This window comes from Gossypium hirsutum, chromosome D04 (genome assembly GCF_007990345.1).
Source record: "Gossypium hirsutum isolate 1008001.06 chromosome D04, Gossypium_hirsutum_v2.1, whole genome shotgun sequence".
Taxonomy (NCBI): Eukaryota; Viridiplantae; Streptophyta; class Magnoliopsida; order Malvales; family Malvaceae; genus Gossypium; species Gossypium hirsutum.
This window is the reverse complement of record NC_053440.1, coordinates 29,683,542-29,710,805: the sequence shown is the minus strand read 5'-3', so window position 1 is coordinate 29,710,805 and position 27,264 is coordinate 29,683,542. Positions and strand designations below refer to the sequence as shown.

General features: G+C 33.8%; 1 long non-coding RNA gene and 1 pseudogene across 1 annotated transcript; one reads left to right on the top strand and one right to left on the bottom strand.

Moving 5' to 3' along the window:
* Window positions 1-819: 819 nt before the first annotated feature.
* On the top strand, window positions 820-26,537 carry LOC107898307 (mRNA-decapping enzyme-like protein; annotated as a pseudogene).
* LOC121216188 (uncharacterized) lies at window positions 15,130-15,982 on the bottom strand. Its single transcript, XR_005912293.1, has 2 exons — window positions 15,718-15,982; window positions 15,130-15,411 (listed from the first exon to the last, which is right to left on the bottom strand). It is a non-coding gene; the product is annotated as an uncharacterized lncRNA (long non-coding RNA).
* Window positions 26,538-27,264: the final 727 nt, after the last annotated feature.

The following is a 27,264-nucleotide window of genomic DNA, read 5'->3' as shown; positions in this document are numbered from 1 at the left end:
TCGTGAGCCAAATGATCCCCATCTGAGCAATAGACCTCCATTGGATGCATTTGGTGCGATGGTCACGGGCTTTGAACTGCGACCCGTGACACTAGTGTCATGAAAAAGTAAGAGTCGCTAGTGTGTCTACTACCTTATTACCCTTTTTGTAAACATGACGAATTTTGACTATCCAATCCAATTGCAACAACCTCTTGGTGACCTTTGCTATTGCATTGAAAGTATGATCCAACTCCTGTCTAGTCACTAGTGTTGTTGCAACAATAATATCCATTTTTAGCACAATTTGATTAGCTCCCAATAATGTGCTAGCTTGAGCGCCTCAAATTAAAGAAATATTTTGAAACTCTAAAAATTAATTTAAAATTTAAAATTTTTTAAAATATGAAATAAAAAAAACAAGCGGATATTACGAGGAAATAAAAAAAAAGTGCATAATGCATTAACTACCATGTCATCTTTTATCCTTAATCATTTAATAAAAACGAATTAAAAAAAAGACAAAATTAATAAATTCAACTATCATTTTATAATTAAAAAAATAAAGTTAGTAATAGGTAGCTACGGACGCAATTTACCATTTTACTTTTTCTTTTTGCATGTGTAACATTTTAGAGGGAAAAAGGTTATTTTAGTCTTTTAGAATCTAAAAAAGGAAGGAAACTGCTAACTGCAGAATATCTAGGGAATTGATTGACGAGCGTTCAACTCCAATTATCATTTAACGTTAAGCTATCAAAAAGGAAAATTAAAATTCCCGGGATATCATCAAAACAATTGAACTTGGGGTTTAGGGTTTCAAATTAATCCAATCGGAAAATGTCTCAGACTAGAAAATTGATGCCTAATATCGATCAACAAAGCACGAACATACTCTCCAACGAATCCATCCTTTCATTGAGCAGACTTTGATCACTGCCGCTCACGTTACCTTCTACGAATTCAACATCGATAGTAATCAATGGGTTCGCTTTGTCACAACTCTCCTTTTCAATCTTTGGAATCTTAATTTTTTGTTTCTAGTTTAGTTTAGAATTTTCAAGTTTTTTCAGTTTTCAATTTTAGATTCTCTCTCTTTTTTGTAGACACTCATTTTTGTCCGAATCCAATTAAAGGTTTTTGTTTTTCCTTTGTTTTTTTTTGGGTCTATCAAGAGCCCAAAATATTATTATACTATTATTATTAAATGTTATTATCATCTTTTTTTTTTATAAATAAATAAAATTGAAAAGTAGTATATATACATAAAATGAAATGAAAGAAAAAAAGAAAGAGGAAGTTTTTCATTTTTTGTTCTTAAAAAAAAGTAAAAAAAAAAAAACAACAATAAACATTCTATTTATTTTTTTTCCATATACATACCATGAAGGATGAGTTTTGGGCTCCGATGAATGAGACGTCACCGGACAGTCGGTCCTCCGCCCGTAGGAGCCCCAAAAATCCCTTTTTTTCCCTTTTCCTTTTTAAAATAAAAGTTTTTTAAAAAAACTTGATTTTGAAAAAAGTTTTGATTTTTTTAAAAAAAGAGAGTTTAGATTTTTAAAAGAAAAATATATTTTTTAGTCATACTAAAGGAAAAGTTTAAATTTTTTTAAAAAAGTTTCGATCTTTTTCAACTATTTCGAAATAAAGCTTTGATTTTTAAGAAAAATAGTAAATTTTTTTAAAAAAATAGAAACTTTAGATTTTTAAAATAAAAATCTATTTTTTAGAAAATTTTAAAATTTTTAAAATAAAGTTTTAATTTTTTTTCAACTATTTCGAAATAAAGCTTGGACTTTTAAGAAAAGTAGTGGTTTTTTTAAAGAAAATTTTGATTTTGCAAAAAAAAAAAAATTAGTAGCTCCACCACCGGAGGCCGAAGAGTCGTTGGGCTCTCCAATGGTGGAGCCATGGCCAACATAGAAGGAGGAAGAGGTTTTTTTTTTTAAAATGAGGCTAAAAATGATAAAATGAATACTTTTTTTTTTCTCATTTATAGGTGCCAAAAATGAGTAATTTATTCTCACCCCTTTACTTTTTAAATTTACAAAAACACCCCTTTTTTGCAGCACCACCCTCACTCTCTGGCCTATTTACACCCGTAACCCTTTTGTTTGTTCAAACCTTCGATTTAGTCCAAAATTTAAAAATTAAAAGTAAATTAATTGCTACATCAGTCATCTTCCTTCCATATTTTTTTATCTTTTAGTTCAAAAATCAAGTTATGTCATTTTGTTTCAATCTTTAATAAATTATTTGCGCTTATATCTTCCCTTTCATTTGCATTTATACCTTATATATTTAATGTCAATTATACATTTTATTTTAATGTTTTACATTTATTCACACTTGTATAATTTTTATTTATATTTATTTCATCTTTTTATTTTCATGTCTATTTATATATTTTTTTACACGTTCCTCTTAACATACATTTTAATATTATTTGTTTATGTTACTTTGATTCTTTTATTTTATTATGAATAAGGTGTATTATTATTATTATTATCATTGTAATACCCTATTTTGGCCTGGGTCTAAAAGGCCCAAACTACAACGGGCCTATAGGGCCCAAACCCAATTACAACGAAATAGGCCCAAATACAATGGCCCAAAAAAATATCAGAAACCCTAAGGTTTCTAAATCATCTGCGCCGTAACCACCTAGCCCGTTTGCACCGTAGCTGAATCTTCACCTGCAAGGAATGAACACAGAGAAGGAAACAAAATCAAAAGATTTGCAGATCAAGAGATATCAAGCATGATTTGTTTCTTTATTTTTTTATTATTACTATGGCTATAAGAAGGCCATTAATGTACTGTAAAGGGGGATTGGAAATCAATAAAAAAAACAACTATTTCCACAACCGAAAACAGAAAACTCAATACTAAGAGCAATACAATCGATCCAAAGGTTAACATCTACAATTTTTTTTATATATATTTTATTTACTTTTATTTTTCTTTTACATACGAATAAAACAAATAAAAAGGAAAGAAGTAACCTTTAGAGGTGCCCAGATCGCCGTGGATGGCCGAGGGTGTCGTCTCTGATGACAGACGACCGGAAGCTGAAGGGTTTCTCGGGCTTTTGGGGCATTTTTGTTGATATTTTGAGGGCTTTGAACCTAGATTTGGGCTTAGGGAGTCTAAAAGGCCAAATAGGGGATTTTCCCCTTTTTCGGCCACCGCAGACGGCGGTGCCGGCGCTGGAGATAGGCAGTTGGCGCGGTGGCCGATGACTGGCCGATGCCCGGACGGTGCCTGAACGATGGGCGCAAGGGGAGAGCTTTTTTTAGGGAATTTGGTTTTTTTTTAAAAGAGAATGAAAAATGAATTTTTTTGAAAGGTTTTTGGCTTAAATAGTCAAATAAAACGACATCGTTTTAGCCATGGGTCGACCCGACTCTGACCCGACCCGGCCTAGGATCCGCGCGTTTTTGAGCGGAGGGGTAAATTGCGCTTTTAGCCCCTCCGCCTTTTGAAGTTTTGCAATTAAGTTTGTTTTTTAAATTTTTTTTAAAATTACCCTCTAATTTTTCTTCAATTTCAATTTATTCCTACTTGAAGGACGCCGTTTTGAGGAAAAGGGGAAATTGCCCTTCCAGCCCCTCTGAATTATTAGCGGGTTCAATAAGGTCCTCCGATCTTCAATTATTTGCGACTTTGCCCCAATTTTTTTATTTTACAATTCAATTTAGTCCTTTTTATTTTTATTTATTTTTTCTCCTTAATTAATAATGTAATTATTATTTTCATATGTAATTATATTTTTCTTTTCTTTCTATATATATATATGTGTATATTTATTTTTATGTATATATTTATTTCCATATATATACGCATATTTTTTAATATAATGTAATTATTATTTAATTTATTTTTCTATTTATTTATATACGTACATGTATGTATATTTATTTTTCTTCTAACGACTATTTTTCTATATTATATATGTATATATATATGTTTTCTTTAAAAATTATATGTACATGTATGTATATTTATTTTTTTCTAACGAATATTTTTCTATATTTATATATGTATGTATATATATGCTTTTTTATTGATTAAATACTTACTTATTTTTTTAAACACATATATTTTTAATTTTTATATATATAATTATATATCTTTCTTTATTTTCATAAGTGCACTATATATTTTGTTACATAAATTTTATAATCCAAGATTTTATATGTAAATCTATGTATATGTCTTTCATTCTTCATACTTTTAATGTATATGTTATGTATCTCCTATTCTTTATATTTTTTTGCTTATTTCCTTCATTTGTTTATTAATTTATGTTTTCATTTATATTTTAAAAGATTTTTTTTATTTTTTATTTTGCTCATTTATTTGGTATTCTTGCATTGTCATTGTTTATTTTTTATTTTATTAATTTCGTTTATTTACTATTTATATTATGTCTGTGCAATTGTTATATTTGTTATGGCGACATTTACACATACATTTAATATAACATTACATCATCTTTTTAATCGAATTTAAAAATAGAAATTTTCAAAATAGAGATAATACTCGTATTTAGGATTTTCAAGAGAATTGAGCCCTAACGTATTGGGTTCCAATTTTCTTCGTTAAATCTAATAATCGAGAATTGCTCTTTAATCAAAAATAAAATGAAAAAACTTGTTGTTGGGAATTTAATATGTTGTGTCCTAATGCATTGGATGTGACGTATTGATTTCTCGAGACAAAGATTCTTTTTTACAAAAAAATATATATATTAATAAAGGAAATATTCAATGTTTGGGATGTTGAGAAATTGTGCCCTAACGTATTGGGTTGTGATTTCGTCAAAAATCTTAAACAATGGAATATTCTTTTAAATTTTATCACAGAAACCTTTTGGACAAACTCATCTTGAAGAAATAAAATCTCGTGCCCTAACACATTGGGTGTGATGTTTTCTGTTTCGAAATGAGGGAGTCTTAATAACTTAACGGATAATTTAATTAGGGATCATATTTTTCAACTCTCGACATTAAGACATTAAGTAATCAACTTGGTACCAATTTTTGGGCGTTATGAGGATGCTAATCCTTCCTCATACGTAACCGACTCCCGAACCCGTTTTTCTAAAACTCGTAGACCGAATTCATTTTTAGGTGACTCAATCACACCTTAATAAAAGATTGGTGGTACTCTAAATTTTCATCGACAACTAATTTTTGTTTTTTTCCAAAATAAAAATGGTTTCGATAGCTTGGCGACTCCGCTGGGGACTTTTTTTTAAAAAGATAAGAGAGTCGAGCCACAAAGTTGATTAATTCTTGTCTTATGGTCGAGAAGATTTTGTTTTTTTTTTAATTTCATGATATCCTGTTGCATTCATGAATTTAAGTATTGTTTGCTTTACACATTACATGAGTTGAATAATTTTACCCTTTTAAGTGGGAGCGAGAAATTAGTCATTCGTGAGGTTTTCACCTCCGTGCAGGGTAGTGGACCGCTTCCGGGATACATCCGTACCTATGTCTTCGTGAGATTTTCATCTCCGTGCAGCCATAGGGAAATGTATTCCCCTGAACTGAACTCGGTCCATATGAGCCTATAATGGGTGAGGATTGAGGAATCTGCTAGTTCGGGTACCCTTGCTCTAGAAGCCAAACCTCATATAGTGAACCTTAGGAATCCACCCTAGGTAGAACTATACTAAACCCTAGTAGATATCCGAGTAGGTATTTTACTATTATATTCTATGTTTATATGATACTGACTTTTCGTGTTTTATTTACATGTCATGGCATTTCATTTCATTATAAAAGGCGTCAGTTCATATTCAGTTGCTAAACAGAAAGCTTATCATGGAAAAAGGGTTTCTTGAAAAAGTGGAGGATAATGCGGCTGTCTGAACTTGGTCCGAAACAACAGAGTAAGAAAAGGGTGATAGTTTGGCTAACGGGCATGTATCGAAATTATGGGACTTTACACGCATCAGTGTAACTCAAAATAATTTGCAAGAATTGAAGGAAATCTGGGGTCAGTGGAGTGATGAGGTTAGACAACTATTTTATAATAATTATGGGGATCTGCCTTATTTGCTTGATGTAAAGGTAGACAAGCATTTGTTTCAAGCCCTCACCCAATTCTGGAATTCTGCTTACAGCTGCTTTACATTTGAGAAGGTCGATTTGGTGCCTACGATAGAGGAATATGTGGCTTTACTCCGATGTTCAAAGTTTTAAGTGGACAGGGTCTACTTGAGAGCGGTAAATGTGCCAACCTTTTCAAAGAAGCTGATGAGTATAACAGGAATGAGTGAGTAGTGGGTTGCTGCACGGATTAAGCAAAAGGGGGATAGTAAATGCGTTCCTTGGAGAAGTTTGAAATATGCAATTCTAGCACACCCAAACGTGAGAAAGAGGTTAAATGTCTTTGCTTTAAGTATATACGGTTTGGTTGTCTTCCCCAAAGCCTTGGGGTATGTGGATGAAGCAGTCACCGATTTATTCGACCGGCTTGATAAGAAGGTTGCACCGATTTTGATGATTTTGGCAGAAACCTTTAGGTCATTGAGTGCATGCTGAAAAATGGGTGAGGGTAGACTTATTGAATGTGCACAACTTTTACTCGCATGGTTTCACAGTCACTTTTAGAAGGTGGATAAGGTTTCGTGTCGGGTTTTCTCTGAAAATTATTCACCACTAAAGGAGATAGTAACTAAACCCAAGAGAGATGACATTTCGGAGGAGAAATGGATGGTAATTCTTCAGAATCTTCAGGAGGAGGACGTTGAGTGGAGAGCTCCTTGGTTGTTACCAAATGAGATCTTGTATAGATGCGGTAATTTCGATTGGGTTCCATGCTTGGAGTTTGGAGAGCTATTGGATATGCCCCATTATTGGTGCTAAGGCAATATAGGTCAAGGCAATTTATACCTGCGACCCAAGGGATAGCTGATTTTGATTTTTCGTGCAAAGATGATGGTTATAGAAAGAAGATTCAAGAGATGTCTAGCGCATGGAGACAGACTCACCGAATGAAGAGGTTAGCGGTGGGTCTGATGACAACTCCTGAGTATAATGAATGGTGGGTTAGGAGAATCAACAACAATATACCCAAGATAAGTCAGGAAAGTCGCCAGTCAATAGAGGAGCATTTGCGAGTCATCCTTTCTGAGTTGGAAATCATAAGACAAGATTTTGAGAGAAGAAATGCAGATTTAGAAAAGAAGATAGAGCAAATGGAGGAGGAAAAGATGAACTTGAGATTAGACATAGACGTTCAAAAGCTCGAAACTGAGAAATTAAGGAAAGAGAAAAACAAGGCTGAGGATGAGCTGGGTAGTCTGAAGACGGATTATAAAAAGTTGCGTCTGTCAATGAGAACTGCCGGGTTAGGAAAAAATTCAGAATAGTGGCGAGCAGAAATTCGAGAAAAAAAGGACAAAGCCGATGGATAGGAACAGAAATTCCAAGAGATTCAGAGGCGAAACGAGGCTTTAGAAAAGAGTTTGTCAGAAAGCCAAAAGGAAAAGGGTGAGTTAAAGGATAGGGTGATCGTGATGGAAGGATTTCTTCGTCAGTATCGAAATCGAATTCTCGCGATAGAGTTGAAAACGAGCTTGAGCAAGATTGAAGAAATGAAGAGAAGAATTGAAGAGCTAGAAACGGCACTGCAAAATTTTGAGATCCAGATCAAGTACTTGAAAGCAAATGAAAGTCGTAATAATGAACAGCTCCGCTACTTTCAGAGTCAAGTTAGGAGTAGAGATCATCTTATGGAGTAAGTTGTGGTCCAGATTCGAGAAGTAGCCGATTACATACAGGCTTTAGTAGTACAGGCTGACATGCTGAGTGTGAAGTATGAATTAGAATCGGATCGGGAGCAAGAATTAGCTTTGTTACTTAAAAATATTAGAGTTCTAGGTACTAGGGCAAAGTCTTATTTGTAATTCACTTTGTGTAAAGAAATTTAATTTCTAGTAAAGTTTTCTTAAATGGAATTGAATCAAAATTGACGCCTTTTTTGCATTCATTTCATGCATTGCATTACTTCATATGCGTTTAAAAAAAGATATTAAAAGATTCTAATTAGTTTAAATCACTCCTCAGTTAATCTGGAAACCAACCAACCTACCAAACACCGCTACGGTACTTGATCAAAAACTAAGGACATGGATCAAAGGATGGAAAGGCTAGAACAGTTCCAAAAGGAAATGCAGGTTCAGCTTCAACAGCAAATGAATAAGCAGCTTGAGAAAATTCAGCAAAAAAATGATAGAGAAAATGATGGAATCTCAATGGAGTATGATGGCACAGTTAACTCATTGGTTGACCAAGAGAATTGATCAAGGAAAAGGCTCTGTGCTCAATGTTGAAAAAGGAGACAGCGAGGAACCTGTTTATCCCCCAGGCTTTACCCCACAACATGTTGAGGTATATCCATACAAATCTTCTGTCACCATTAGGCCTCAACAGTTTCAGGCCAGTGCTTCAATGCTAATGAATTTTCAAGTTGGGTCAGGCTCTAACCCCGGAGACAAACCTTGTCAATACGGCTATTCCTGACTTCGATGAAACAGCGAGAAAAGAAAAAATGAAGGACGAGTTGCCAAAACAGCTAGAGGAAAAGTAGAAATGGCTGGAAGAGAAATTTAAAGCGATGGAATGTGCTGAGAACTACTATGGGATTGATGCTAAAGAATTAAGCTTGGTTCCGGATTTAGTACTCCCTTATAAGTTCAAAGTGCCAGAGTTTGAGAAGTACAACGGAACTAGTGGCCCCGAAACTCATATTGCCATGTTTTGTAGGCGGATGACTGGGTATGTTAATAACGACCAACTGTTGATACATTGTTTCCAAGATAGCCTCACAAGGGCAGCATCCATGTGGTACAATTGATTGAGTCATACCAAGATTAATTCATGGAGAGATTTAGCACAGACATTCATAAAGTAGTACAGTCATGTAACCGACAGAATCACTCTACAAAACATGGAAAAGAAGCTCCAGTTCTCGCCAATTCTAATGTCATATAAGGAGCTGTATCAAAGCTTATTCAAGGCGCATGTTGTTCCCCTTTTCATGTGAAGCCTCCGCAGCCTCCGTACCCCAAATGGTATGACGCAAGTGCACAATGCGATTATCATGCGGGAATTACAGGGCACTCAATAGAGAATTGCACTACATTTAAAAAGCTAGTTGAAAGATTAAGCAACATTGGTATTGTCAGGTTTGATGACTCATCTAGTGCAGAAAATCCACTGCCCAATCATGATTGATAATGGGGTGAATGCAATATATGAAGAGGTGTTGGGAAGGGTTCACATCAATGTCATATACGAAGACACAATTGAAAAGGGACCTTGTTAGATGTTTGCCTTTATAAATTTGGGAGTGTTCTAAGTAATTGGATTGTGGAAGAAATCTCTGTAGTCTTTAGAACTTATTTAGAGTAATGTTCAGAACATTCTTGTTGTTTTTAGCTTAAAAATGATAGGAATTTCTTTGTGAAGTAGACTCATGTCTGAATATCATTATTCTAATAAAATACATCTTTGCATTTATTTTTGAGCCAATGTTCTTTCATTCTTTGCAAATAATTATTCTTTCATTCATAATTATATTGTACAAATAATTATTCGTAAATTCACATATTCTTTTGTATATTCTTTTGCACTTACTATGGGTCCCTAGAAATCAATGACATGAGTGACGCTGCTACAGACTTAGAATCTCCTTTTGAGCGAGATATGTGTTTAGAAGGATCTCATAACTTTGAAAATGACATAGATTGAAGCTTATCTCCTGACTTGTTGAGGATCGTAGAGTAGGAGGAGAAATAACTTTTGCCTCAGGAATAGACAATGGGGATTGTGACCTTTGAGAAGGGAAAAGTAGTAAAGATGCATAAGTGGAGAAACGAAGCAAGACCTTGTTAAGTTACTTCAAGAGTTCAAAGATGTCTTCACATGGTCATGCCCGGGTTAAGCACTGACATTGTAATTTGAACAATGGCACAACGTCAAAAATTTACAGCATGTTCAAGATTAACATCATAAACGCTGCATTTAGAATTTTTTACCGGGGAAATGCCTTCTTCTTTGGCTCATCATGGTTTTTCCCGTCAAAGTCAAGTTGTCATTTCTTCGTTGTTGGATTTCGTCCTAATTGAAGAGAAATATCCAAAGTTTTTTTTATAGTTAAAATTCACCCCAAAAGGCTCTATGAAAGAATTTTGATCACAAATAAGATCTTACGAATACAAGATGAAGGTGGAAGATTTTATTAAGAGGACTTTACCTAGAAAAGCATTGATTCTGATCAAAAGAGAGAACAAGGACTTGCCTAATCCTATGAGTTTAGATTCAAAAAAATGATAAAAAAATGAAAAAATGAAAAATAAAAAGGAGAGACCAAGGTGAAAACCCGCAAAGGGCGCCTTGAGACCAAAGGGGATTTGAGTTGAAAACCCAAAAAAGGGCGACTTAAATGACCTTTCGTCTCGCAAACCGTGCGGCCTTAGGCGATCCGTTTGCTCCAAACTCGCCTAAGTCAGCCTTAACTCAAATGAGGATTCCTTAAGAACTCCTTCAAGGCACCAATTGAAGAGCGGAAACGATTTATGCCAAAAGAAGCTAAGCCAAAGAACAACAGAAAGCCACAGAAAAGAATGCACACAAGGTGTTTGAGTAAATGCTCTCAGAACTCGATCAGAATGGGGCATGAGGTGATCAGAATAGTTCAAATTTTGATAAGATTGGGGCATATGATGATCTTACTATACTTGAATCAACAGGAAAGGGTAGGCAACATCTTGGGGCATCGACAAAGCATTGTAGATCTCCTAAACACATGTCAAACTCAGAATAGTCTTCAAAAAGTTTGTACAGAGAAGTTCAAGCTGCGATATTTGGGGCATCTAGTCTTCATACTATTTATATTGAATTTGTTATTCTTGGAATACTTCATTCTTTTCCAAGATACACATTCCCGATCAATTTCTTTGTTATCCTTTTTTACTATTTTTGATAATTTATTCCTTTCGAGCTATGCTCAGAATCAGTTTCTTCTTATCTATTGTTATTACATTTTTTTGCAAGCATGTTGCATTAGAATAATGATTAATGGACTAATAAAACTTTCACAAGGAAAGTTTTGCATATTACTTTAAAAGTTTGTAAATAATACAGGAACCTGAAACAGGACTATTGTTTAGAACGCACTAAGTTTAAAGGTTGGAAATTTAAGAAAGAAAAGTCTAAATTAGGACTTTCTTTTTGGATTTTGTTATTAAAAACATTGATTGAGCAAAGTGACAAGATGTCAGGTTGGTGACAAAGTTAAAATAAACAAACGAGCAATGATCGCCAGGTAATAGGAAGAGGTTTCCTTGGAGAAGAAAGCCTTCATTTGCACATGAGCCTTTGGTGCGACACCTTAGGCATGGTGTAAAGGACCGAAGAATTTCACATTCTGTATCCTTGAATTGTGATAGCAGTGGATCGAGAAAAAGCTATATATTTCTATCCTCGGGTTGTAGTGGGAGAATGATGGTACAAATTTTACGTCGTAGTGGATTGAACTTTGAGGTTTACAGTGGGGGAAATCTGACTAAGTGGAGACGCCAGCTGAGCAAGAAGGCGTTGTAGTACGTCAGTGATAAAGCCTTAATAAACTTCGAGCAATGATAACTTAAGCGAGAAAGGGATCATTCTCAAAAATAGCATTCTACATTCATACAAACACCATTCACACATGTTTAGTTAGGAGCATTAGATGTATTTCGATCATGCCATCCTAATCTTAGGCATATTTAGGTTCATTATACAGGTCATGTTCCTCAGGAAATAGATCGGTGAAATTACCAGCCTTACCTCCTTGAGTTGTAGTGGAACAGGTTGAAGATAACAGATCTTACCTTCCTGCATCGACAGCGAAGCAGATCGAAGATACCAGCCTTGCCTCCTTGGGTTGTAGTGGAGCAAGTTGAAGATAGTAGATCTTGCCTTCCTGCATCGACAGTGAAGCAGATCGAAGATACCAGCCTTGCCTCCCTGGGTTGTAGTGGAGCAGGTTAAAGATAACAGATCTTGCCTTCCTGCATCGACAGCGAAGCAGATCGAAGATATAATTCTATCTCCCTGGTCAGTAGTGGAATAGGTTGAAGATTGTGAGTCCTATCTCCCTGGTCAGCAGTGGAATAGGTTGAAGATTGTGAATCTTACTTTCCTGACGTTATAGCGGAGTAGATTAAAGCTGAGGGCAGTGAATCTTATCTCTCTAACGTCAATATTTGAAATAACTGAAGTGGAGCAGATTAAAGCTGTAGGCAGCGAATCCTATCTCTTTGGCATTACAGTGGAGCAGATTGAAATCACAATAGTGAATCTTACTCCCCTGGTGGTGTAGTGGAACAGATGGAAGCTACGATGGTGAATCTTGTTTCCCCAACATTGCAAAGACTAAAGATGGCAAATCTTATCTCCCTGAAGTTGTAGTAGAGCAGACTAAAGCCAATAATCCTATCTCCCTGAAGTTGCAGTGGAGCGGATTAAAACCACAGATCTTATCTCTCTGAAGTTGCAGAGAGCAGATCGCATCTAGTCTTATCTTCTTGAAGTTGCAGTGAAGCAGACTAAGTAAGCAAGACTTATCCTCCTGAAGTTGCAGTGGGACAGACCCAAAATGGCAAATCTTATCTCCCTGAAGTTACAGTGGAGCAGATTTAAGCCTATAATCCTATCTTCCTGAAGTTGCAGTGGAGCGGATTAAAATCACAGATCTTATCTCTCTAAAGTTGCAGAGAGCAGATCTCATCTAGTATTATCTCCCTGAAGTTGCAGTGGAGCAGACTGAATAAGCAAGTCTTATCCCACTAAAGTTGCAGTGGGGCAAACCCAAAATGGTGAATCTTATTTCCCTGAAGTTGCAGTGGAGCAGATTTAAGCCTATAATCCTATCTCACTGAAGTTGCAGTGGAGCGGATTAAAATCACAAATCTTATCTCTCTGAAGTTGCAGAGAGCAGATCTCATCTAGTCTTATTTCCCTAAAGTTGCAGTAGAGCAGACTGAATAAGTAGGTCTTATCCCCCTGAAGTTGCAGTGGGGCAGACTCAAAATGGCGAATCTTATTTCCAGTGGAGCAGACCCAAGAAATAGAGCAGATCGCATCAAATTCATCTTTAAGTTGCAGCAGATCAAGTTGAAGCTATCAGTCTTCCCTTCTTGAAGTTACAGTGGAGTAGATTAAAGATAACAAATTTTGTTCTCTTGAGAAACTACAGCATACACATCCTATCTCCCTGGCATTGCAGTAGAGTAGATTGAAGCATTAGTTCCTATACCTCTGAAGATGCAGTAGGAAAGGAATGAGGCTACTTGAAGAAGAAGAATACCAAGGTCCAGCACGACCGGGAAAAATTGGGAATTTTTAAAGTCTTTCCTCCGTTCCCGTTACACGAGAACGAGCAAAGAGGGGCAGCTGTAATACCTTATTTTCGCCCGGGTCGAAAAGGCCAAAACTACAATCGGCCTATAGGGCCCAAACCCAATTACAACGAAATAGGCCCAAATACAATGGCCCAAAAAAATATCAGAAACCCTAGAGTTTCTAAATCATCTGCGCCGCAACCACCTACCCGTTTGTGCCGCAGCCGAATCTTCACCTGCAAGGAATGAGCACAGAGAAGGAAAAAAAATCAAAAGATTTGCAGATCAAGAGATATCAAGCATGATTTGTTTCTTTATTTTTTTATTATTACTATGGCTATAAGAAGGTCATTAATGTACTGTAAAGGGGGATTGGAAATCAATAAAAAAACAACTATTTCCACAACCGAAAATAGAAAACTCAATACTAAGAGCAATACAATCGATTCAAAGTTTAACATCTACAGTTTTTTTTATATATTTTTTATTTACTTTTATTTTTCTTTTACATACGAATAAAAAAATAAAAAGGAAAGAAGTAACCTTTAGAGGCGCCCAGATCGTTGTGGATGGCCGAGGGTGTCGTCTCCGATGACAGACGACCGGAAGCCGAACGGTTTCTCGGGCTTTTGGGGCATTTTTGTTGATATTTTGAGGGATTTGAACCCAGATTTGGGCTTAGCGGAGTCTAGAAGGCCAAATATGAAATTTTTCCCTTTTTCGGCCACCGCAGACGGTGGTGCCGAGGTCGAAGATCAGCGACCGGCGCGGTGGCCGATGATCGGCCGATGCCCGGACGGTGCCTGGACGATGGGTGAAAGGGGAGAGCTTGTTTGAGGGAATTTGGTATTTTTTTAAAAAGAGAATGAAAAATGAAATTTTTTTGAAAGGTTTTTGGCTTAAATAGCCAAATAAAACGACGTCGTTTTGGGCATGGGTTGACCCGACTCCGACCCGACCCGGCTTAGGATCCGTGCGTTTTTGAGCGGAGGGGTAAATTGCGCTTTTAGCCCCTCCGCCTTTTGAAATTTTGCAATCATGTTTTTTTAAATTTTTTTAAAATTTACGCTCTAATTTTTCTTCAATTTCAATTTATTCCTACTTGAACGACGCCGTTTTGAGGAAAAGGGAAAATTGCCCTTCCAGCCCCTCTGAATTATTAGCGGGTTCAATAAGGTCCTCCGATCTTCAATTATTTGCGACTTTGCCCCAATTTTTTTATTTTACAATTCAATTTAGTCCTTTTATTTTTATTTATTTTTTTCTCCTTAATTAATAATGTAATTATTATTTTCATATGTAATTATTTTTTTCTTTTCTTTCTATATATATATGTATTTTTATTTTTATTTTTATGTATATATTTATTTCCATATATATACACATATTTTTTAATATAATGTAATTATTATTTAATTTATTTTTTTCTATTTATTTATATACGTACATGTATGTATATTTATTTTTCTTCTAACGAATATTTTTCTATATTATATATGTATATATATATATATATATGTTTTCTTTAAAAATTATATGTACATGTATGTATATTTATTTTTTTCTAACGAATATTTTTCTATATTTATATATGCATGTTTATATATATGTTTTTTTTATTGATTAAATACTTATTTTTTTAAACACATATATTTTTTAATTTGTATATATATAACTATATATCTTTCTTTATTTTCATAAGTGAACTATATATTTTTTTATATAAATTTTATAATCCAAGATTTTATATGTAAATCTATGTATATGTCTTTCATTCTTCATAATTTTAATGTATATGTTATGTGTAAAGCCCAGATTTCGCCCGGGCCCAATAACAAATAAAATACCCATAGTCCATTTTACATAAAAAAAGAAACCCAATTTTGCCAGCCCAAATAACATACCCTAGCCCACAAACAATTTGTTGCAGCAACAAAGGAGAAACCTTAGGGCGCCGTTGACCGCCACGTCTTTCCATGCACGTCGCTTCATCTCCTCGCACGCCATCGCCACGCCTCTGACACCTGCAAAGAAATTGAATGCAACCATAGAGCATGCTAACATCAATGGCAGTAAATAGGCAGATAGAGGATAGTTTAATAATAGGATTCGGCTATAAAAGCCATAGGATCCCCTTGTAAGTTTTTTTTACGAATGCATATCAAAAAAATCAGAAATAGAACGGAGTTTTAAAAGGTTGAATCTGATTATTTTCCTTTTGCTTAACTGTTTTTCCTTACGTTTTTTCTCTTTTATTTCTTTTATTCATTTCTTTTGCAAGTCAGTTTTAGTAAAAAAATTAATAATAAAAAGAGAAGAAAAGGAAGTACCTGAAACCGCCGCGTGGCTCCGTCGACGGAGATCCCTTCGTTGTCGTCGGGGTCGGGCTAAAGGGGGTCAGACTTCTCCTCTTTCTCTTTCGGCTCCTCCTCACTGGTGTCATCCACCACACTTAAAAGCGGGGTTAAAAGGCCAGTCTTTCGCCTCCGCCCGTCGACTATTACGGCAGCGCGATCGGAGAAGTGGGAAGGAGGGAACCCTAGCAGGGAAAGGGGATTTCCCTTTTAATTCTTTTTTCTTGCGTTCTTTGTAGAGAATGACGCAACAGAAAATAAAGCAAATTTTAGCCTTTATTGTGATTGTGATATGGCACCGTTTAAAGAGGGAGATTTGCGCATGCTTTGCCCTAATGGGTAACTTATGCATTTAGTCCCTCTGTTTTGCGCTGAAGCGAATCCAACTTTTTGTTTCTTTTAGATTTGGGCTGCGAATTTTGTTTCTACTTCAATCAAGTCCTTTGACCAAGTATGGTCTCTTGCGCTGAAACGTTGCGCTCTAGGACTGGGGTATATTGCCCGATTAGTCCTTCATTCTTCGCGCGCACGCCATTTTAATCCCTTGTGACCTGTTTATGGTTTTTAAAATTAAAACCCCCAAGTTCTAATTCAATTTTAGTATCATCCCTGGTCCATTTAATTTATTTATTTGTTTTTTTATTCAAAAAACTCTCTTATTATTTTTGTTATTATTTATCATTTATGGTAAACTGTTTATATGCTATTTATTTAATTCTTTTAATAGGTTATTCATTTTAAACCATTATATGTATATAATCTTTTAAACTTTTATATGTATATGTATATATATTTAAATGTTGTATGTCTTTTATTTATTTGTTTTAAACTATTATTATTCATTTTTAAGTTTTTATATGTTGTTTATTTGAAGCCCTATTATTTTTTATTTTTTTTAAATTGTTGTTGTAAATTATTTATTTTAAATTATTATTTACTTTGAATTGATTTGCATGATATTATGTTTTGTTTACTTCGATTATTAATGTTAGTATTAAAATGATATACATTATGCGTTTTTTGCCATTGTGTGCTATTTTGTTTTTGCATATTTGTCATTCATTATTGTAACATTTTATTTATAAATTGTTATTCTATGTTCTATATAAGCATCCTATCATTCCATCATTTCTAAAATGGCACTTAATGTATTTTTATATACCTATAATAAACCGTTTTATTTTATCACAAAACAATTTCACCTCGTATAAGTGTTGTACTTTTCATTATTCAAAAGGAAATTTTAAAATAAGGCAATATCTCGTATTTTAGGAAAGTCGAAGAATCGTACCCTAACTTACTGGGTCTCGTTTTTCTCGTTAAACCTAAATAGCAAAATATCCTTTTAAATTTCCAAACGCATAAAATTTCAAAAAATAAAGGTAATATTCTATATTTAGAAAATTCGAGAAATCGTGCCCTAACTTACTGGGCTTCGATTTTTCCCGTTGATTCTAAGTAACCGAATATCCTTTTAAAATTAAAATAAACGAGGTTTAAACAAAAGGGCAAGCTTACTCTCGAAAATACGATGTGTTGTGTCCTAACTTACTGGATGTGACATCTTGTTACTTCGAGATAAGAAGACATTTTTTCATTTTGATTTATTCGAGTAATTTTAAAATAACATACATAAAGAAGGATCGTTTTTTTTAAATTCTTTAAAGTTCTCAATTTTCGACACCAAGACATTAAGTAATCAACTAGGTACCAATTTTGGGCGTATCGAGGGTGCTAATCCTTCCTCGTGCGTAACCGACTCCCGACCCCGTTTTTCTAAATTTCGTAGACCAAAATCGTTGTTTTGATAAAAATTAAATCGTTTATTAAAAAAACCACTTTTCGAGGTGACCCGATCACACCTCATCAAAAAAAGATTGGTGGCGACTCCCGTTTTTATTTTTGCTTTTAAAATCCAAGTCGACCCCGTTTTAACCAAAAAAAATGGTGTCAACATTATGTATCTCCTATTCTGTATATTTTTTGTTTATTTCCTTCATTTGTTTATTAATTTATGTTTTCATTTATATTTTAAAAAAGTTTTTTTATTTTTTATTTTGCTCATTTATTTGGTATTCTTGCATTGTCATTGTTTATTTTTTATTTTATTAATTTTGTTTATTTACTATTTATATTATGTCTGTGCAATTGTTATATTTGTTATGGCGACATTTACACATACATTTAATATAACATTACATCATCTTTTGATACGAGTCACAAAGGCCTTAGATGCGTACACGAAAGAATGAGAAAATCAAGATTCACTTTCTTGTTTTTCAAGAAAATCAAGAAACCGAATCTTGGCCCAATTTGTTGTTTGGAGCGATTTCAAGAATCAAGGAAATCAAGATTTCAAATCTTGGAAATCTTGGTCCAAGAAACCGAATCTTGCAGCCAAAGCGCATTGGATCTCCGTCACGAGCATCAACAACCCAATTTCGGTAGGAGATGGATCACAAGCCCAAATTCTTGAAGGCAAGGCCCAATAAGCAAAATCCAGCCCAATCAAGAAATTCATACATACTTAGTTGAAAATCAGGCCAAAATGTCAAAGGGTCCAATTTGTAAACATTTTAATTGTTTAATTTAATTTTTAGGCTTTAGGAATATTACATGTTAAATTCGGCCCAAAACAGCCCATTTGAGTGCATGGCCGAATTTTCCCTTTATTTTTATTAATTAGGTTTAATTTTTTAAGTTTACTAATGAGATTAGGATTATTTTGAGGCCTATATAAGTGATGGCCGGCCACCCCTTGTACACACTACTCAAATACATTAAAATTTCAGATTTGTTAAAGTGCAAAATTTTCTTTGAGGTTTTCTCCAAGAATTCTCTCTTGAGCTTTCTTTAGAAGTTGTTTTAACAATCTTTTGATTGTGGGAGCCATCTTCAACCTTCTTCTTGCCATTGATATTCTTTGGAGGGGAGATTAGAGCCGTTTGAGGGGATTTGTGAAGTCTTTCGGGATTTCAAGGATCCTTAGGACTTTAATTTAATTCTTGCTGTTCAAGTTCTTTTATTTATTTCTGATTGTGCCGAATCTTGATCTAATTTCTTTGCTATTCTTTGTTTCGTTTCAGATTTGATTAAACTCCAAGAACTCTTCATTTAATCGATCTCTTGTTGGCAGCACATAATCGATTCAAAAATCCCCAATTTCTAGGGTTCTTGCCGATTCTTCTTTAGCCTTCTTGGAAGCGAATCGATTGCCGAACTTTGGGGAAACCGTCTTGGATATTCAATTGGGAAAAATCGCAATCTTTGTTCACTTCTCGAATCGTTTTATTCCATTGATTTCTTTCTCTTCTTCTTGTTGCACCAATTCCTTAGTTTCCATTAAAAATCTGTTTGTTTAATTTGCTTACTGTTTTGGTGTTCTTGGATAGATTCGGCTTGAGAGGAATCAATCTTGGAGTTCAATTTCATCTTCTTGAACTCCGAAAACATCTATTCATACATTCTTTGGTTCTTGGCTGTTTTTAATTGTTTTTGGGGATTTTAATTTCAATTCTGATTCATTTAATCTTATTCTTTCTTTTGATTTCAGATCTGTTCGTCTAGAGCCTCGTAGGAGTTTTCTCGTGACTTGGCAACTCGATCTTGGTCCGTGTGCGCCTCTATATCATCTTTTTAATCGAATTTAAAAATAGAAATTTTCAAAATAGAGATAATACTCGTATTTAGGATGTTCAAGAGAATTGAGCCCTAACGTATTGGGTTCCAATTTTCTTCGTTAAATTTAATAATCGAGAAATGCTCTTTAATCAAAAATAAAATGAAAAAGCTTGTTGTTGGGAATTTAATATGTTGTGTCCTAATGCATTGGATGTGACGTATTGATTTCTCGAGACAAAGATTCTTTTTTACAAAAATATATATATTAATAAAGGAAATATTCAATGCTTGGGATGTTGAGAAATTGTGCCGTAATGTATTGGGTTCGTCAAAAATCTTAAACAATGGAATATAATTTTAAATTTTATCACACAAACGTTTTGGACAAACTCATCTTGAAGAAATAAAATCTCGTGCCCTAACGCATTGGGTGTGATGTTTTCTGTTTCGAAATGAGGGAGTCTTAATAACTTAACGGATAATTTAATTAGGGATCATATTTTTCAACTCTCGACATTAAGACATTAATTAATCAACTTGGTATCAATTTTTGGGCGTTATGAGGGTGCTAATCCTTCCTCATATGTAACCGACTCCCGAACCCGTTTTTCTAAAAATCGTAGACCAAAGTCATTTTTAGGTGACCCAATCACACCTTAATAAAAGATTGGTGGCGACTCCAAATTTTCATCGATAACTAATTTTTGTTTTTTTCCAAAATAAAAATGGATTCGACAATCATCATCATGTCAAGGTCTTATTTATTTCATTTATTTAAATTTTCTTTTAATTATTGTCATTTTTGAAAGAGTTGTAACTTTTCATTAACTCTAGCCAATTTAATTAATTTTCATATTTTATTACTATTCATTTTAAAAGAGGGAGCTTTAGGTCATTTTTCCATCCTATAATTGTTGACATGAAGTTAGTTAAGTAGGTGGTACATTTTAATGAAACCATAAGGTTTTTACATTTTAATGAAGCCATAAGGTTTTTACATTTTAATGAAGCCATAAGGTTTTTACATTTGGATTCATCTTAGTCTTTAAGATCTTATTTACCATTTACACTAGAAAAAATTATAAATAATATGTAAGATATTTTTTTAGGGTTTTAAACTAAATTTAAATATCGTATAGGATTAAAATGAAGCCATAAGGTTTTTACATTTGGATTCATCTTAGTCTTTAAGATCTTATTTACCATTTACACTAGAAAAAATTATAAATAATATGTAAGATATTTTTTTAGGGTTTTAAACTAAATTTAAATATCGTATAGGATTCCTCTTTAGAATCTTAAATTAATATGTAAATATTCTTTAAGACTTTATTCAAGATTAAAACTAAAGATTTTTGTAGGTAAATTGTATTTCATGAGTAGGTCTTTCTAAGTATTTTATTTTAGAAACTTTTTAAGAAAGCTAATAAATATTATTTAAGATATATTATTTTAGGATTTTAACGAATTTAAACCTTAGATCAAGAATTTTAAAGTAAGATAAATCATAAACCCAACATAGGATACTTTCGTAAGATCTTGATATGTTCAACCTTATTAATTAAATCTTTTAAAAAATAAAAATAATAAAAGATCGAATAAGTTGTAGATGTATTTTAATATTTCTCTTAATTCATTGGTAATTTCTAGTTTTTTATTTTTTAGAATTCTAAAATTGAATTAATTTTAAAAATTGAAGGTATTTTACTAGAATTAGTTAAGAATCCTTTAGGGTTCCCTTTAAAAGTAAAAATCTCTAATTTAAGTTTCTAATTAGATAAGTTTGGTGAACACATCTTAATCGAGTTACAAGTAAATCAGAGACATTTTCTTTAGAGTTTTTATTTAAGTTTTCAATAAGATTTTAGCCTAAATTAAGATATTAATATGCGTTAATGGAAAAAACCTAGCTCCTAAGACCCCGTAGGACTATCCCTGGATAGGCGTTGTGGGGGTGCTATAACCTTCCCTACACGTAACCATACTCTTGAACCCGAAATTTGGTGATGAGATCAAGTCTAGACTTTTTGGATTTTTCAGTAGTATTAATTCTAGACTTTTAGATGATAGGTGGCTAACCAACCTAGCCCTAATTGGTTAGTGACGATAGGTGGCTTACTAGGCCCTTGTACTCTTTTGTAGGCAACGTTATGACATATGTGTTTTAAATAATTCTCGTTTTTTATTTTATTTTTTAGAGTCGAAAAAATGTTGAAGGATCTCTCTTTGTTGTTAAAAGGTAAAACCAGTTAATGTGTTTGAGCTTTTTTTTAAGCATTAGCTTGTTTGAAGTAAGTAATTAACCTAGGAAATTGGTTAAATTGTAGTAATGATTTCTAACTGTTTCCTTAATTTTTTAGGAATACGAAACCGCAGTTCCAGTTCATTGTAATGAATCGGCATAATACAGGTCAAAGTTCTTAATCTTAATGAAAGATCATGGACTTTTTTCTTTTCCCTTATTTAATACTAGATCTGTTTTTAACAAACAAATAATTTAGTGGAGAATTTACTACGAGATTTTGAGTATGAGGTTCAAGTTCCATACTTGTTGTAACGACATGCAACACAGGAAGTTAATGGAATTTGGTTCTATAATTCGTGTGAATGTGAGGATGTTGCAAACCTCTTTAGTAGGTATAGCATGTTTCTTTCTATTCTAGTTCTTTTCTTTTTCTTTTTCTTTTTCTTTTTAAATTTCGCATACTTTTAATAATGGACTTTAAGAATTGTTACTTGAAGTGAATTCAAATACCGAGGTTAGATTTTTTTCTATATGGTATATGCTATGCTTTATTCATTATGATTATTCTCCTCCAAAAGGAAGGGTTTAGTTGTTGAAGGCATTCATTTGATGGGTTTTGATTTGACAATACTCTTTTGATTGATTGATTTTTTTTTTAGTTTCATAAATTTGGTGACAATATTCTAGATAAGTGAGGTCAATGAACTCTAATATCTTGAATAGATAATAGCTCCACAAACTATCAAGTTGAGAGTTGTGACTTGATGATATGCATAATGGTATGTTGTATGTAATTTGACAAACATTGGCAATATCTAAAATAGAAATTCCTCTTCATTAGAGCGGTCTTAAAACTTTTTTAATTTATGAAATGCCACGAAAGTAATCTGTTAAAACTTATGTAAGTAAGCTTTTGTTAGAGATGATTTCACTAATAGAACTTCTATGTTTGTTCCTTTTGGAGGTTTGCACTCTGACATTGTATTTGTTATATTCACAGAATACTTCATGCATATTCAAAATTCCCTGCAAAGCCAAAAGTATCTTCAAGCAAAGGGTAATGACTTTTATGAATCAACTATACGTTATTGTTTTTCTAAAGCCTTGGAACATAGTTAACAGTTAAATTTTCCATACAGCTTGTAAGATATCTATTTTTGTTTTACCTTTCATACCTGGTGCTTTTAGCACTATATGTCATATTGAACAAAATAATGTCTTGCCAATTGTCCATACTGCATGTGTAGAACTTCGGGCATGACGTGAGGTAGCATTGCAACCATGGATTGAGGTGATAAAGAGTTGGAGTGTGGGATTATAAAGTGGACTTTGGGGTACCAAATGTTGTAGCAGGTTAAGAAAATAGTAAGTAGGGAGTTAGGAGAATATGAAGCAAGAGCTAGAGAGTAGAGAACAAGAGTGACATGGAGTTAAGAATTGGAAGTATACTGTCACATCCCACTTTTCAATTAATTATGCAACAGTGATATTATAATCTCCTATGTTTTTAACTAATTACGCAATTGTGAAAACAATAAAGTGTTGTGGATGAGTGGTAGGAAGCTCCTTAACTATCCTAGAGGTCTCTAGTTCAAATCCCTTTGCTCCCTTGTTTTATTTTTCTATTTTTGGCACAATTCCCATGTGCACAATAGATGTCAATCGTCCACCCCCTTGTTCCCTTATGTGGAGGATTGCTTTCCTCCTTTAACAAGTCAAACTTGCCATAAGTTGTGAGACACATCCCTCTTTTTGCTCATTTGTTTCCTCTCTTTCCTTACATTATTTTCTTGCCAAAACAAAGGTCTTGACCACTCCAAAAGCGTCCCAAAGGTCCACCACCCTCATTTCCTCCCATTTTCTCTTTTCTTCTCTTTTCTTCTCTTTTCCTCCACTATTTTCTTTCTTTTTGGCAACCACCGAAATTTCTCTTCATCTTTGCTTCCATTCTTCCATCGTGAGCCTTAGTTGCACCACCACCTCACTACCGTCCACACCCATCTTCTTTCCTTCTTCTCCTCCGATCACCACCATTCGTCACCATCGTGAACCGCCACCAGACCACTACCATTGCCATTGTTACCATCACCGACGTCGATTGTCATCGGGATTTGGGGTTTTCTCCTCTTTTCCTCTCCTTTCCAATTTATTTCACCTTTTTCTTCCATTTAACTTATTCTTTAATTTTTTTTCACTTCACTTGTGTATGTATCTCACCGATCACATGATCCCTTATAGATTGTTAAACCTCTAAACTTTTCTTCAAGATTTATCTCCGACTTTGTTGTGCTATTTAGTACTGTAAGTTATGCAAAGTGATGGAATCATCATCTTTCTTTTTTTTTTCCTCTTTCTCTAATAATGACTCAACTATAATTGTTTTCTTGAGATTAACTTTCAATCTCCATGTGTTATGAAGGACCGAATAACATCCCTTCGAGAAACTAATTGTGTGGCATCGTGAGAGTAACGGATCCGAGCGCTCAAATTAAGGGAAAGTATTGGTGAGATTTCCTGCATTAGATCTTATATTAAAGGACTTGTTTTTCATTAGATCGTGACTAAAAAATATTCGTGTGATTAGATTTTTGATTGGGACTAGATCCGAGCGAGACCTTTACAAAGGGAGCGTACGATTTAAATCTGCAATAAGGTGTGGGATCTTTAACTTATGTTGTGTAATGAGTGTTTATTTTTATTATATTAGTAAGTTAATAATTTTTTATACGTGGGTACGCTAAGTACTTATAAAGAGGGTTGAAAACCCCATCGATGAGAAACCTAAGTGACCCTATCCGTTGTTCTTGAAAAGTATACTGTGTGATGTAATGATATTATGTGATTGTGGTGTTTGTGCAAATTGTATCTATGTGATATTAATATATGTGTAGATCTCATTCTGATGACATAGGATGTATGGCTTGTGTGTTATCGTTATAATTTTGTTATGTGAATATGACAATATGAATATGACCATGTGATATTTGATCCTATGTGTAAAAATGTTTACAACATGTTAACGTGAATTAATTAAAATGAGAAAATGACCATATCATATGCATGGGGTGGGATTTCTGAAAGGAGGAACATATGTAGCAGCTTATCTGCAATTCAGTGGTCGTTTATCGATAATTATGTGGTGGCTTGTCAACATTGTGCTATGTGGTTGTTTTTGGAATTTATGTGATGGCTTGTTCACAATGTGCTATGTGACTGTTTTCAACATTTATGTGGTAGCTTTGTCCACAAATTGTGTGTTATTGGATGGACGAGTTTTGGGGAACTCGATATTGGTGTGTAGCGGAGATGGTTAGGAGATTCATCAAAATGTGCATTTTACAAAAGCATGTCTCGATATGTTTTTTTATATGTAATATTGATTTCTATGAAAATTGTATCTACATTGTTTTGGATGTGTTATTCGATGTGTTGAAATGTATGTCATATTGTTTGTGTATATATTTTGTATCGATCTCACACTGAGCCTTTTATAGCTCACCCATATTACTCGTGTGTCTCAGGTAATCCTCCTAACTAGGACTCAGAATCGATCATCGGAGAAGCTCTCGGAATAATGGTTTCTTGGTTATGGATTTTTAAAGACGATTTGGGACTTTTATGGGGTTTTTTATTATATTTTAGATTTTATTTTTTGGAAAATTATTAAACTGTGGCATGAGATATTTTGTTTTTAAAACTATGAACATTAAATGTTTTTACATGGAATTTTTTTATATGGATTAAACATTTTAATGGCTTTCTTAATAAAATTCGCTTTCTGCAAACTCAATTAATCAAATAATTTTTTATGATCAAAATAACTTTTTACAATAATAATTAAGGCTTCCTTCGAAGTTATGTTTTTACTACAACGTATAAAAAGGGAATATTAAAGCAGGTTTTTAAAGATTAGATCCATTTTTTTCCATTTCTATGGCCCATGTAATCGCTTGGATTGGCTCGTAACATCTAGGCTCGGTTTAAGGGGTTACATATATTCTTAAAGTAGGTGACTAATAAGAAGAACTTTGTCTGAAAAAATTATTGTTATGACAATGAGTCTTAACTGTATTATACTATAATGTAGTGAATTTGTAATGTCATGATTAGCCAATATTAATTTCTTTGTTTTCTTATGGTTCTATGTTCACTAAGCTTGTATTATACTATAATGTAGTGAATTTGAGGAACTAGAAGTAGTTCCTGGCATATCAGTAATTGAAGGACCTTTAGAACCACCTCAAACTGCCTCTCCTGCTACTGATGCTCCTGAAGATTCATCATTTGTTAACTTCTTTAGTGTAAGTCTACTGCTAACATTCACCTTTTGGCTAATGAAGGATTTCAAACTTATTTGGTTCACTAATTTCAGGTTGTTATGAATATTAGAACTAATGCTACAAATGGTACAAAACCATTACAACCTTGCCATTCTATTTTATCCACCCCTTTACACTCACACACACCATCTGTCATCTCCACTACCACCCCACTCCATCAGTGTCATCCCTTCCTCTTTCTGCTCTACCTTTGCTTAATTTAGTAAGTGGCAACAACCGACTAACCAATCTTGTTAAGTCTTCTTCATTTTTTGTGCCCTATTCCTTATTATCATCCTCTTTGATGATTTCGCCTATTTTTACATCTACTCCAACTGCTTCTGCTCTTCATCCACCCCTTAATCTGCAACGTCCTTATGGCACTCCAAGGTTTCAAACCTTTCCATCACCTACTCCCCCTACATCTCTCACTCATGTTGGACCGCCTACTTTGCACTACGGACTTTTTATTAGCAGAGATAAAGTTTGTGATGAACTACTAATGCTTGCTCAGGTATTTTTCAGTTTCTGTGTCTTGTTTCTTGTTTTAACTTGTAATGTTAACTAATAGCAGTTATGGTTTATGTGTGATGATTAATTAGGACATTTAGCCAAAGACATATATATGAATATATATGCACATACACATACATATAAAAAACAGATATAAAGAAAAAAATTGTTATTCTTGATACTATGAGAAGAAACTGCAAATGACCCTGAAATATAATAGGTGCAATATGTGAATATCTTTGCACCTATTGGTTAGTACTGATGAGAATTTTTCCTTAGATTTTGAAGACTATAACTACGTGGTATGCTCGGAAGGCCAATAGTAAACTATGCGTTGCACATGTGTGTATACAATAATTTGAAGCTTCCTTTCTAGTTATTGACAGCCTTTTGTTTTTGTTGTTGTTCTTATCCCAAGATGATCAATTCATTGACATGTTCTACCATGCATTGTTTACTTTTACTTTCTTCAATCAGGTACCTCAATTTTGAAACTTTCTTTGATCCTTAATAATCATTAATGGTGGACAAGGTGTGGGTATATTTTTTTGACCTAATGCCCAATTCAACAAAGTAAAAGTCTAAAGTGTGCAAGGGAAATTAAAAACCAAGTTTGAGGCTTGTAGCGTAAGTGAAATTTGTTAGAAAACTTGCCATTCAAAGCCACCTCAATTTGTATACAAACATCAAAACTTAAACTAAAGCAATTTAACCATTTCACACTTACCTAGCCTACTGCACTTTAACCATCACATGCCAACATAAATGACTAATTCTATGCCATCACAATATCCCAATGGGTGACATACACTATCACTTAAAGGG